This window comes from Neomonachus schauinslandi, chromosome 7 (assembly GCF_002201575.2).
Source record: "Neomonachus schauinslandi chromosome 7, ASM220157v2, whole genome shotgun sequence".
NCBI lineage: Eukaryota > Metazoa > Chordata > Mammalia > Carnivora > Phocidae > Neomonachus > Neomonachus schauinslandi.
In genome coordinates, this window is record NC_058409.1 from 35,609,421 (window position 1) to 35,624,524 (window position 15,104).

Here is a 15,104-nt window from a genome sequence, read left to right on the forward strand (position 1 = left end):
AAAATCTCCCAAAAAACAAAAGCCCAGGGCCAGAGGGCTGCCCAGGGGAATTCTACCAAACATTCAAAGAATAAATACCTATTCTTCTGAAACTGTTCCAAAAAATTGAAATGGAAGGAAAACTTCCAAACTCGTTTTATGAGGCCACCATCATCTTGATCCCAAAACCAGACAAAGACCCCATCAAAAAGGAGAATTACAGACCAATATCCTTGATGAACACGGATGCAGAAATTCTCACCAAAAGACTAGCCAATAGGATCCAACAGTACATTAAAAGGATTATTCACCACGACCAAGTGGGATTTATTCTTAGGCTGTATGGTTGGTTCAACATCTGCAAATGAATCAACGTGATACAATATATTAATAAAATAAAAAACAAGAACCATATGATCCTCTCAATAGATGCAGAAAAAGCATTTGACAAAGTACAGCATCCTTTCTTGATCAAAACTCTTCAGAGTATAGGCATAGAGGTACATACCTCAATATCATAAAAGCCGTCTATGAAAAACCCACAGCGAATATCATTCTCAATGGGGAAAAACTAAGAGCTTTCCCCCTAAGGTCAGGAACATGGCAGGGATGTCCACTATCCCCACTGCTATTCAACATCGTATTAGAAGTCCTAGCCACAGCAATCAGACAACAAAAAGAAATCAAAGGCATCCAAATCAGCAAAGAAGAAGTCAAACTCACTCTTTGCAGATAATATGATACTTTATGTGGAAAACCCAAAAGACTTCACCCCAAAACTGCTAGAACTCATACAGGAATTCAGTCAAGTGGCAGGATATATTATCAATGCACAGAAATCAGTGGCATTCCTATACACCAACAACAAGACAGAAGAAAGAGAAATTAAGGAGTCAACCCCATTTACAATTGCACCCAAAACCATAAGATGCCTAGGAATAAATCTAACCAAAGAGGCAAAGAATCTGTACTCAGAAAACTATAGAATACTCATGAAAGAAACTCAGGAAGACACAAAGAAATGGAAAAATGTTCCATGCTCATGGATTGGAAGAACTAATATTGTGAAGATGTCAATGCTACCTAGAGCAATCTACACATTTAATGCAATCCCTATCAAAATACCATCCACTTTTTTCAGAGAAATGGAACAAATAATCCTAAAATTTGTATGGAACCAGAAAAGACCCCCAATAGCCAGAGGAATGTTGAAAAAGAAAAGCAAAGCTGGCAGCATCACAATTCCGGACTTCAAGCTCTATTATAAAGCTGTCATCAAGACAGTATGGTACTGGCACAAAAACAGACACATACATCAATGGAACAGAATAGAGAGCTCAGAAATGGACCCTCAACTCTGTGATCAACTAATCTTCCACAAAGCAGGAAAGAATGTCCAATGGGAAAAAAAGACAGTCTCTTCAACAAATGGTGTTGGGAAAATTGGATAGCCACATGCAGAAGAATGAAACTGGACCATTTCCTTACACCACACACAAAGATAGACTCCAAATGGTTGAAAGACCTCAATGTGAGACAGGAGTCCATCAAAATCTTAAAGGAGAACACAGGCAGCAACCTCTCCAACCTCAGCCACAGCAATTTCTCTCTAGAAACACCGCCAAGGTCAAGGGAAACACGGGCAAAAATGAACTATTGGGATTTCATCAAGATAAAAAGCTTTTGCACAGCAGAAGAAACAGTCAACAAAACCAAAAGACAACTGACAGAACGGGAGAAGATATTTGCAAATGACATATCAGATAAAGGGCTAGTATCCAAAATCTATAAAGAACTCATCAAACTCAACACCCAAAGAACAAATGATCCAATCAAGAAACGGGCAGAAGACATGAACAGACATTTTTCCAAAGAAGACATCCAAATGGCCAACAGACACATGAAAAAGTGCTCAGCATCACTTGGCATCAGGGAAATCCAAATCAAAACCTCAATGAGATACCACCTCACACCAGTCAGAATGGCTAAAATTAACAAGTCAGGAAATGACAGATGTGGGCGGGGATGCGGAGAAAGGGGAACCCTCCTACACTGTTGGTGGGAATGCAAGCTGGTGCAGCCACTCTGGAAAACAGTATGGAGGTTCCTCAAAAAGTTGAAAATAGAGCTACCCTATGACCCAGGAATTGCACTACTGGGTATTTACTCCAAAGATACAAATGTAGGGATCCGAAGGGGTACGTGCACACTGATGTTTATAGCAGCAATGTCCACAATAGTCAAACTGTGGAAAGAGCCAAGATGTCCATCGACAGATAAATGGATAAAGAAGATGTGGTATATTGGGCGCCTGGGTGGCTCAGTTGGTTAAGCGACTGCCTTCAGCTCAGGTCATGATCCTGGAGTCCCGGGATCGAGTCCCGCATTGGGCTCCCTGCTCAGCAGGGAGTCTGCTTCTCCCTCTGACCCTCCTCCCTCTCATGCTCTCTGTCTCTCATTCTCTCTCTCTCAAATAAATAAAATCTTAAAAAAAAAAAAAAAGAAGATGTGGTATATATACACAATGGAATATAATGCAGCCATCAAAAGGAATGAAATCTTGCCATTTGCAACGACGTGGATGGAACTGGAGGGTATTATGCTGAGCGAAATAAGTCAGAGAAAGACAAGTATCATATGATCTCACTGATATGAGGAATTCTTAATCTCAGGAAACAAACTGAGGGTTGCTGGAGTGGTGGGAGTGGGAGGCATGGGCTGGCTGGGTGATAGACATTGGAAAGGGTATGGGCTATGGTGAGTGTTGTGAATTGTGTAAGACTTGAATCACAGACCTGTATCTCTGAAATAAATAATAGATTATATGTTAAAAAAAAAAAAAAAGAAGATAGTAGGAAGGGAAAAATGAAGGGGGGGAAAATGGAGGGGAAGACAAACCATGAGAGACTATGGACTCTGAGAAACTGAGGGTTCTAGAGGGGAAGGGGGTCGGGGGTTGGGTTGCCTGGTGATGGGTATTAAAGAGGGCATGTATTGAATGGAGCCCTGGGTGTTATACGCAAACAATGAATCATGGAACACTACATCAAAAACTAATGATGTAATGTATGATGATTAACATAATAAAATTTTAAAAATGTGAAAAAATAAAGTCTCCTCTAGGAGAACAGACACTTGAAGATGTGTCCCACGCTTGTTATGTGCTAAATTCAAGTGTCTACCCCACGTATACTGACCACAGTTACCCTCTAATTTTACTCAGAGAACATCCAAGACCTTTTAAGTAACAGCTTGGTGGAGCTGCAAGTGGTACAAACGTGAAGCAAGGACAATCCAAGTCTCAGACTGCCAGCTTTTCAAGCATGCTCAGAAAAGTCTAGCTTTCCCCGCCCCCCCCCCGAGTCAAAGGTAAATGGGGCCAACTTGGAAGAATCATCACAGCTTGCTGTGTAAGATGTGTGAAAAGCTAAAACTTTGCCAGCAAAGGGAAAAAAGGAAACAGACTCAGCAGTCCCTGCTGGGGAAAACAGCTCTGTTGAATGCGAGTAGCCTGCTGTTCAGTGCAGACACAGTTTTAAGATGGTGCTGTATCCCTTTTTGTTTTCCTATTTATTTGCTGAAGTTTCAACATGCCATACTTCTATGTACAGACCATAGGACAAAACCATGTGGACTGCAGACCAGGATCTAGCCCAAGTGTTACCTAACCGTGTTTGAGTGCTTACTATGTGATGGACACAACACTAAACACTGCACACCCATCAACTTGCTGCATCCCACAAATGTGCCAAGAAGTAGATTTTATCATGAACTCCACTGTCTCACTGAGAAAACCCAGAGTTCCAGGGCTTATAAGCTTTGAGCAAGTGTATAGTTTGTACTGGCAGGGCTAGGACTTGATCCCAGATAAGTTCCCTGTTTTTAATCACCATGCTAAAAATGTGCTAGTCAGAAGACCTGCTTCTAGTCCTAGTACTGAAACTCACCAGCTATGTGGACCATGAGTGACTCATCTCGTTACTCTGTCCTCACCTTCTCATTTGTAAAATTGGAGAATTAATATCTAGTCAGTCTTACAGGGATGGGAAGATCAAGCTGCCGTAAATGCACTTCAGAGTGTTACGAGAAGTGTGAGAACACCAGAAAAAAAAAAAAAAAAAAGGAAATGTATATGATTATTGTCATGCCTATAGTTGTCACCAAGTATAATTTGTAAACTTCTTGGGCAGGGGTTGGGGGGATCAATATCCATGTATATGATCCATATAAATTACTAGTTTGGATGGGGAGGGTATACAGTAGTTAAATTTTACTAAGAAAGAGAGTACTCATGGGTGCTATGTGGTCCTGGTTAGGTCATCCTAACTAATCCTTATTTCATCCACCAATTTTATTGCTCTTGGTCAGAGCAATAATTGTGCAATTGAATTTTTTGGTCAACTGAAGTTTAAAGATACTGTCAAGCAATGATAAGAGGAGTCAAGTATTGGGTATACTAAATATATAATTTAACCATATGGCCTGCATCCATTTAAAAATCAGAAAAAGCAAAGAGAGCTGTATATGGACACTGGTTACAGTGAATCACTGGCTCACCTACCTATCTCTTGATGCTAAATTAATAAGAAAGAACCTCTTAACATCTCATACAGAAGCACACAGGAAAAAAGCAGAGACCAATTTTCCTTTGTTTAAGGACGGGTGCTGACCAAGTTTCATGACACTTACCACTCATCCATTCTCAAGGGAAAATCCTTCACATTGTAGCAACATGTTCTCTCTCTTGATTCTCTCCCCCTTTCTCCTCTGGGTTTAAAGGCAGAGCCTTACCTGGTTTCTATCTAATTCTACCTTGCACCTAGAAGACAGCCCTCTATAAAATAGATAATTGTTAAATCATTAATAATTAACTAAATTGAGAGAATAATTTTCCAAATAGTAACTGTGAACTATAGAACCTCTATAGTACTGAATGTATGGGCAATTCCCAAATATTTTGTGATCAGCCCAGAGTCATTTTGACACTGATAAACTTTAGACTAAGACTGCAGCATTTCGAGAATCTATTAGAGCACCTGGTGATGTCTTAACTCATGTAAGTAGCAAGACTTCACATTTTTACATAAAGTCACAATAGACTACAGATAACCAGAAGCAAACAGAGAACAAGAAGGCCAAATTACAAAACCTTCTGCCAGGAGAAGAGTTATAAGACAAACATCCAACCCCCTGATCTTAAAGCCAGCATTAAACTGGTTTATTTAAAAGCAGACTGAAGGGGCGCCTGGGTGGCTCAGATGTTAAGCTTCTGCCTTCGGCTCAGGTCATGATCCCAGGGTCCTGGGATCAAGCCCCACATTGGGTTCCCTGCCTAGCGGGAAGCCTGCTTCTCCCTCTCCCTCTGCCCCTGCTTGTGTTCCTTCTCTAACTGTGTCTCTGTCAAATAAATAAAATCTTTAAAAAATAAATAAAAAAATAAAAGCAGACTGAACCCCATACTCCGCTGCCCACTGGTCTATAAAGGTTAATGCAAGATACTCAGACAAGAAGTCAGTCTGGCTTGACTCATATTCCCAGTTCTGGTTAGCTAATATCCACACACAGCTCCCTAAAACATGACTCAGAGGCCGAAGCTACACTTTTCAGGCCACATACTATGCCACTGATCCTTCTTTGTCTGCTGCTCAGTTGAGCCATTCCATACTCATCCCTCCTCTGTCTAGAATACAGAATGCATTTGTAAGACTGCTGAGTTCAGTCTTACTCTTGTCACATTCCCATCATCTCAACTAGCCAGGTCCCTGTGTTCTAAAATGTCCCATGAACCCAGGTGGCATCTGAATCATGGAGTGTTCTGCAATTGAAGAAGGAATCTAATTCAGGCAGACAATCCAGGAAATCCATCCAAAGATAATTCATTTTGGACTTGAATTACCGGAGCTAACTATTAGCATTACCATGGTCTCCTATCACCAGCTGAAACTTGTTTTACAAGATGCCTGCTTGAAATCTTCCAATGATTGCCCTTAGAATAAAACAATATTCTTGGCAATGACCAAACCCTCTATAATGTCAACTCTGCCTATCTCTCCTGCTTCATTTCTTGTCCCTCCTACTCCCCCCTCTACCTTCCCACCAACCACCTCCACCACCAAGGCAACACCAAACAACACCTCTCTGCTCTGCCACTTACCCAAACCAACTCTCCCTTGTTTAGCCAACTCCTCCTCAGGTTTCAATCTGAACTGAGATATCCCTTCCTGAGGCTGGCTTCCCTGATCCTCATTTCCACTTCCTATGAAGTGCTGTCCTAATACCCTATCCTGTTCCTTTCAGGGAGCTAGCATACCTGGTCAATGTCATCACACATTTATCTAAGCCATACCATAAGCTGAAAGTGGCCAGGAATCTCTGTATGTCTTCTTCCCCTGTTTTCCTAGTGCTGAGCATGATGTCTTGCACTGTATAGATACTACATAATTATTTATTTGGTACTTAACATAGACGTGCAGGTCAGTTTCGTCCCAAATTGGCTTTGCCTTTAGGCAGGGAAGTGGGAAGAAGGATTCCATTTCCATTCACAGGTACAGATTCATGTTAATGCAGTCAGACAAGCCTCTTACATTTTTTAATTCCCTAACATCCATTCTTTGACCCCCTCTATTGCACAATGGATACTTGGTGCCTGCCATGTCCCATACTTCTCCTCCCTCAGTTCACACATTGGTAGGTGTTGAAATCCTAATTCTATCCATGTGAACATCATGTGCCAACATTTAGGATAAAAGTGTTTAATCAAAAGATGTATTAATTATTCAGGATCTCTAACCAGATGGAGGAGCCTGGAAGTCACATGGGAGTGATATTCCTGTGATTTTACATTAACCTGTGAGTTACCAGCAAACTTGAGCACATCACCTGTGTTCTGCATAAAATAAATTAAGGGCCAGTCACACACCACATCATCAGGGGAAAACATCTTTATTCTGATCATTATTCCAAACAGCAAATGCTATTGCTCAGCAAGGCTGGAGGGTCCTAATATTACCAGTTATCATTTTTCTCCTCCAATTGCCTGATTTCAAATTAGCAGTATTCAGCGCAACTTAAAATCACAGAACACAATCCTGCACATCAGTGTTTCTGGGCTGCAGGGTCAGACACCCTTTCAGGTTATTATCGGGTGTGAAAAGTGCTCCACACAATTTTTTAGGTCATACTATTGTGCTTAAGAACATAGTTTCTGGATTTATAGAAACTTAGTTTGGATCCCAACTCTATTACTTATTGCCAGGAAAGCATTTGCCTGTACAAGTCCCTTTCTTTCTCAGAGTCTGTTTCCTTGTCTATAAAATGGTGATAACAATAGTAAACATTTTACAATGCCGTGGTTAGAATTAAATAAGGTAGTAAATACATTTAAAACACTTGATACAGAATCAGGTACATGGAAAAGATGAGCATAATTCTCCCTATCCTATGAAGTTATTACAATGCTTAAATGATATAATCTTCCTCAAGTGCTTAGCATAATATCTAGCACATATTAAACACACAATAAATGACATCTATCATTGCCATTAACTAAGAAATGGTTATACTACCCAAATTTGTAAGGGAATACTTTAATGGTGTGAACTAAGATAGTTGCTATGCATCATCACTTGTGCTTGCGTTAGTCTGGTATACTTTCTTCTGTGGAAAAGGGTGGGGGGGGTTGCCAGCACGGCAGCTAGGAATACCACCAAGACTGAGTAGACCCATGAGAGGAGTATGCCACAAGTGTGAACTCCCCACCACCCACCCACCAAGTATCATCACAAATGAAAGGTTGTGAGTCCATGAATCACTGCTGTGATCATGCATCTTCTGTGCTCTTGGGACCTAAAGAGATGCCATGCTCATCCAGAGCTTCTGAGTATGTCATTGCAGACTTTTGATAACCCTTCCTCAGAACTGTGAAGTAGGAGAAGGGAAAAATGAGATTTGACCCACAAAAACAGATTTCATATAAGCAAAGTCATATTGAAAAAATGCAGGGGACAGAGAGCATACAGAAGCCAAATCCCAAGTGTTCTTCCAATAACCTCTTCTCTGTTTCTGCTGATTCCTTTACCAAGAATAGACTTTGTCACTGTGTCTTGCATGCCTACCCCTCCATATCTCCACCTGTAAAAATCCTGCTTTCTGCACACTTCTCCCATCAGTACAGCTTACCACAGCCCTACCCTGACTACTCCATATTCATTAACATCATCATCTGAAGAGACCTTAAATGAGTGCCTAACTCCAAGTTTTATATCCACTAACCACACATCTGACCACTCATTATAATCCCAAAACAGTTCATTTTGTCATTTAATTATTCCCTCCTTCCCTCAAGAAGAATATATATTCCTCATGGGCATGGAGTATGTCTTATGCTTCTCTTCCATCCCTTCTAAGTCCCTATATATTGCACATCACTGAGCATATGATAGAGCAAACTCACCACATTTTAGTAAAAGAAGGTAAGAATATTACATCCAATCCTCTAACATTACTGATGACAAATCCCAGCCCAGAGAATTTAAATAACTTGCTCAAGTTCAAAGATACAGATGATTACAGAATGACAGCTGTAACCATAACCTTCTGATCCACTATCCAGTGTTCCTCAATAATTCTTGCTGACTCTAATCTCAAGGAAACCAACTATGACAAAGAAAGGAGGAACTAAATATAAAACACACACACACCATTCAGTCAAAGTCACTGGTTATTGTAAAGGACCAATAGTCCTAGGGTGTGATCTGGCCTGGCATCAGGTCAATGTTGTGAATGACTGGTAAGTCTTTACCCACAACTGGGTAACTGTGGTCAATAAAATGAAGATATAGCATGGAGGCAGGAACCCCAGGAAACAGAGACCCAGCTACATCACATTTCATTATCACCAGCAAAGAGGACTACATATGGCTGGTTCAACTTGGCCTGGCCCTGATGTCATGGAGCTGGGAAAGGTCTATGAAACAGTCTGCTACATGATACACCATGTTTTTTGTGAAAACCATTCTACTCAAAGAGAATGCAGAGATTTATGTTGTTCTTTGGGGCAATGCAGTTTACCGCCAGCCTTTGGGCTCTGGTGGCTGGGAAGTTTTACACCATCAGCAAACATGAGAGGCCAATGTCGACTTCACTTTCTCCTCTTCATGCATCTTCGGTTAACATCTGCTGACAGAACATTTGCCTATGAAAAGACTCATAAAATTCAGCTTTAATTTTGTAGGAGTTACTAAAATGTACCTTTTGGGGCAATACAGAACCTCATCTTAATGATGTTTACATAGAAGCATAAATACAAAAATTTGGCTTTTTAGTACCACTTAGAGAAAGCCTAATACTTCATACTCAATTTTTTTTTTTTAGCTATTCCTGTTGGGCTTTATTACATTATAATAAGGTACACCAGGCAAACTTCACAAACAACCCAATCACGTCCTCCATATTCAAGTTCAACTTAATTTCCATTTCCTTGGTTCCCTAGTAACTGACTCAGATTCTCCTTGGATGAAAACAAGCTTTGAAGATAAGCTCATTTTTTCAGGTCACTGGGGTACCACTGAGTCATTTACTTTGAAGTATGATAGCAAATGAGTAACAAGGAAAACTTCATTTCTGCCATACCAGCAGCCACCAACTTAGGAAGAGAGAGGTAGAAATTTTTTATACTGATATTCTTGTCTGGTTTCTGGGTTTTACGTACAAGAAGCTTCCAAAAGCCAGAAGAAAAAGAAAAAGATTGTTTGCCCTCCAGCACGATGTTTAGTACCTTTCCCTTTCTATGGAATGACTCTACCAATCCCCATTAATGACATCATTATCTACATCCCTAACATTTATTGAATGATGCAATGGGCCATGCATTACCTTACTCTATCTTACCCTATGAAGCAGGTACTTCCTCTACCTTATCCTATGAAGTAGGTATTTTTCCCATGATAGAAGTGAAGACAGTGAAGCTCAGAGGTAATTAAAACACTCTCCAAATAATTCACTCATTGATCCAGAATTTAAACACAGGTCTATCTGAACCTACAACCTGAGATCCTAACTGCTACTCCATACCACCCTCTCTCCTGCTACCCAGGTTCACAGAGCATCCATGTTGGTGAAAGGCCCTCCCCACAGCTCAACTCCAAACAGGCTCCTACCTGACAAAGAGCACCATACCCCAAAAAGCCCTGCCTTTCCCTTCCCATGAGAACAACTCCTTATCTCTCCAATGTTTTCAATCCAACTGCTTTTGTCCTAAATCATACTCAAGTATGGAGGATTGGACAGACCCTTAATCTACCCATATATTATCATTCTTACACTCATATATAGGAGGTTATTATCTCAAGTTAATCTCTGATAGGAGTTTAAATAATGTGATAAGGTGGCACTGAAACAATTCAGGGAGTAAGGGTAGACGTGTTTTAGAAATGAACTACTTGGCAGGTGACCACATGGCAGCCAGTCCTGCCGCATACTCCTCTGAAGTATTTTCTCTTACTGATTTTCACTCCTTTGCCCTATCTGGAACCCCTGGGTCCTCTAAAAAGTAGTAATAATGACTCCTTCCCATCCTTCCATACAAGGCTGCTCCCACAGGAGCCAGGTGTAGAGAGGAAAGAGTCCTGTTGTCAATGTTCCACACTGAGAGTTTCCAGTCTACATACCTGTGTTTTAAGGGATGCCTGTCATTTTTTAGATAACAATCATTTTTTCCTGATTAGATATGTAATATATGCTCTTCATAAAACATGTGAAAAATACAGAAAATAATAAAATCCATCTACAATCTTACCTCCAGTTTGTTACCATGTCAACTGTTGGTTTTTCTTCAGGAAAGATGGTGAAAGAGAGAGCCAAAGACACTGATCTGTGGATGGCTGTCTAAACACAAAATTCACATTTTTTGCATGAAATACCTACTGCACAGTTTAAAATTCTGTTTTTATGCCTATCATTATATCACAAGTATCTTCCCTTATCCTTTAAAAATCTGCAAAAGATCAATTTTCATGGCTGCAAAATCTTACTGTTGTACCTTCCCCTACTGTTAAGCATTTAGGTTGCTACCCGTCTTATTCTATTTTTTTTTTATTTTTTTTTAAAGATTTTATTTATTTATCCATTTGAGAGAGAGAATGAGAGAGAGAGAATGAGACGGGGGAGGGTCAGAGGGAGAAGCAGACCCCCCGCTGAGCAGGGACACCCCCCCCCCCGATGTGGGACTCGATCCAGGGACTCCAGGATCATGACCTGAGCCGAAGGCAGCCGCCCAACCAACTGAGCCACCCAGGCGCCCCATCTTATTCTCTTTTAAACCATGCTTTGGCCAATGTTCTTGCATTTATATCTTTATCTCCATCTCATATTATTCCCTTTGAAAAGGGAGTAATGGATGTTAAATTACTCTGTCTAAGGTGAATTTTAATCTTAATTTTTTGATACACATTCCTAAAATGTGAAGATTAAAGGTTGAAAGACTACCACTGACATGAAAAGTACCTGAATATGTGAAGACCAACCCACCATCAGAATCAGTGAATATCATCATTTCTTCCTGGCCACCATCACAAAAATCACATCATTCCTCTTGTTTTCTATAGAATTTATTTCACTATGGCTGACTCTTTCTGCAGTGTAAGTTCAGAATCTGTATGTACTCTTATGTGAATCACTTGCCCATGTTGCTTGCTGCCTTATTAGTTGAGTTGTTAGCGTTTTCTTGGTGTATTTTGTGAGCCTTATGTGCATTGCCACATTTCCTGCATTTTTCTAGTGTTTTCCTTTGTGATTTTCTTGACTGTTTTTATGAATTTCTTTCCCACCCCAAGATCACATACATATTTATCCATGTTTCCTTCTAACATTTCATGGTTTCATTTTTTGTGTTTAAATTTATCATCCACTTGTAATATACACATTTATCTAACACCACTGTTTGAATAGTCAACAGCTCCTCATTGTTTGAGGTGCATTCTTTAATATATATGAAATTCTTACATGTACTATAAACGAACTAAGTGCTATTTGAATTACACTTAATAAACTTCTAAAACTCTACAGATTATCGGGTATTTATTCTTACAATTCTGGTCTCTGTTCTAAAAGTCACTTTCATAAGAGGTTTTTCCTCATCACCCAATGAAAATCACCCCTCCAATATGCAAGTATTCTCTATCCTCTCACACTACTTCATTTTCTTCATAGTACTTATCGTAATATTTGCTTATTTTATTTATTTATGTGTTTACTTATTATTTCCCCCACTGGTATGGAAACCTTAGGAAAGCTGTGACCATGCCCATTTTGTTCACTTCTATATTCTCAGAGCCTAGAAAATAGTAGATAATCAACAAACACCTATTGCAAGAATAGAGACTTTCAAGAATTTCATCAACAGGTTAGTCTATATTTGAACTTATATCAGACTTCCTCAACTATTGCAACTCTAAAAATCATCTTACTTTTTTAGGGGTAAATTCTCTTCACTCCATTCTTTTTCCAAAATTACCTTTGTTTATTAGTCCAGAAAATCTTTAGAATGAGTTTTTCCGATTCCTTGCTCCACCTTTACCCCACTCAGTACCCACATCTGAGGAAAACACTGACATCAAATCAAACCATGAATACATTAGGGAAGAACTGATGCTGCTCAGTTCAGGGGTCAGCACTGTTCACAGTTCTCATAAGATGACAGGAAAATACATGATGCTCAAGCTTGTAGAAACATGGATTCCTAAATCTGAAAAGATCAATTTGCTGCCTTTCCAAATATGAATTTGAGACCTACACTGATTTGGCCATAACATCACAGCTAGCACTGGCTCTGTCCAAAAAAGAAAAAAAAAACTATCAAAATATAGTGATGAAAATAATAAAGGAAAATTTCAATTATTTTCCCACATTGGAGAAGAGACCATTTCATAGTTCGAAGAACGAAGTGGAAATTCTGCAATTTCCAGGTGAAGTGGACTGTGGAGAGTAGTAACTATGTAATTTGAATGTTGGAAAGAAATTAGTATGTTCATGGCAGCACCGTGGCATTGATTTCAGGGCACTTTAGCTGACAAAATGCTCAGGCCTCACTGATTACTCAAAAGCTCTTCAGAATTTTTTTCCACAGAAAAATCACAAATATCACTGAATCAAAGCCTCTATGAAAGAGAAGCTCAACATACTGAGCCTGCTAAGTGAAGAACCCACCTAGGAAACTGGCTCCTTACCAGTCATTTGGCTCAAGCCACAGACTTACCTTATGATTGCTTACATGAGCACTTTACTCCCATACTCAAAACCTTCACTCAGTTTCCTTTGCCTCAAATATAAAAGCTAAAATTTCTCAGCTTCACATTAAAGACCATTTGGTCTTGAATGTCATTGTGCTGCTATCTAGATCTACTCCATCAAGTCTCATTGTCTGATACACACACCTTACTTCTACCCCACCCTAAATTCTACATGATACACAAAAATGTGCTCAGAGGGGGTAATTTCTCCAGAGACAACAATGCTATGTGGAGAAATAGACATTTAAGCTGGCCCAAAAGTGGCTCATAATTCATCTATATGAAATATAGTATTATTTGTAATAACAGAAAACTGGAAACCATATCCATCAGAGGACTCATTAAATCCAACACAGAAGAGTATGCAGCTGTATAAAAGTAAAGGGGAATATCCATATATACTAATAGAGAATGATTGCCACAATAAAATCCAAAGTGCAAAAAAGCAAGCATAAATGAACCTACAGATACTGTATTTTTTAAAAATTGAAAAATGAAACCTTAAAATTTTTTAAATTGGTTCTTAGAAGTAAACAGAGTTAAGAGATAAGAACTGAAACTAGACTTATCTGAATTTTATTGCTTTGACATAAAAAATGTACTTGGATAATTATAAAATTCTATCTAAAAACACAACGTGTGAACACTGAAATCATAATGAAACAAATTAAGCTGATTAGGTTTGGAGTAATGGCCTAACAACAGATGAAATGACTGTTCAAGTGGCCCATGAAAACCAGGGGTTTGAGTATAACTTCCAAGTGTTATATACAGTAAGAAAGAATTGAAAACATCCAATTTTTAGTAATCATGTTATTGGCAATAGTTGTTGGTATCATTATTCTGAGACTATTGTTCATGCATTGCATGATTAAGCAGAAAGTATGTTGATGTTCTTGAGAGTTGAGATGTTGAGCAATGAACAAAGGAAACAGATACAAGACTGATAAACTAAAAAGCCTGTATTCCTGAATATGGATTAGAAGTATGAGTGTAATTCATGATATATTTCATCTAAAAAAAATCATATTCCTAGCTTGTGTATTAAAAAGAAAGAAGGACTAGGCAGTGAAGAGCACCCCTATTATCCAAATTGTGGCCTCTAAACACCATTGCCCATTTAAAGAAAGCAGGGCTCCTTGAAGAAATGGTAAATACAAGTCTGTGGTAGAAAACTCTAAGATTAGCTTGGAATATCTTACCATCAGGAAATCTATTAAAGACTTCAAGCTTCATTTCAAAAGCACCCATGAGCCAACTGGCAAAGACAACACTGGCCAAAATTGGGGCAACTTGGGTCATAAATTCAGTAAGAATCATTAAGTACAATTACTTCAAACATGTAGTAGTTTCAATCCATGAATTTATAAGGACGCTAAAAAAAAAAAAATCACTGACCACTTTCAGATGCTAAGGAACCAACTCATTAGACTGAAAATTAAAAAGAAAAAAATTAGAGGAAGAAGAGAAAAGGTAGAGAGAAAATATCTCTTTTGCCCTTACCATACGAACTGCATGTACCTCAAAGAAATCAAATAGGTAAACAACAACTTGGGATGAAATCAGCAAAATTCAAAATATGGAAACCTTCTAAGAAAAAACATCTGAACCAAAAAACTACAAGAAAAAAAAGAGGTGGTATATGAACTCACTGATTAAAAAAGACTTGAGACGTGTCATCTAATTACAACTGATGACCCCATTTGGAGCCTGACTCAAACAAACTAGAAAACAAAGTGAGAACCTGGGAAACTTGAACATTAAGGATATTAAGAAATTACTGTTAAATTTTTTAGATTTGATATTGGTGCTGTGATTTTTTAAGCAATCCTTGCCTTT